The 242-nt window shown below is 32.2% G+C and overlaps 1 protein-coding gene across 1 annotated transcript in view; it reads left to right on the top strand.

The window, feature by feature from the left end:
- Window positions 1-242, top strand: part of LOC119592994 (voltage-dependent calcium channel type A subunit alpha-1-like) — a gene marked incomplete in the record, with an annotated part of 154497 nt that overhangs the window by 37060 nt on the left and 117195 nt on the right.

Raw genomic sequence — 242 nt, 5'->3', positions numbered from 1 at the left:
GATTGTCATGAAATACGAATGCCAATATTTTTACACATTGTATGTGGTGTGTGCGTGATGATATTGCGTGTATGAACTGTCTTGAATAAAATGCATGTCATGTACTAATTCATACTTACAATTTAGGTTACAGGTATAGGATACAACACAGATATAGTATAGAACATGTATAACCTCTCTACCCTTTCCCAACAGGTTATAAAGATATAATGTCTCGTATCAAAATTATGTTGTTAGCATTA

This window comes from Penaeus monodon, chromosome 31, assembly GCF_015228065.2.
Source record: "Penaeus monodon isolate SGIC_2016 chromosome 31, NSTDA_Pmon_1, whole genome shotgun sequence".
Taxonomy (NCBI): Eukaryota; Metazoa; Arthropoda; class Malacostraca; order Decapoda; family Penaeidae; genus Penaeus; species Penaeus monodon.
The sequence above is the reverse complement of the archived record's forward strand: the minus strand, read 5'-3'. Positions and strand labels throughout refer to the sequence as shown.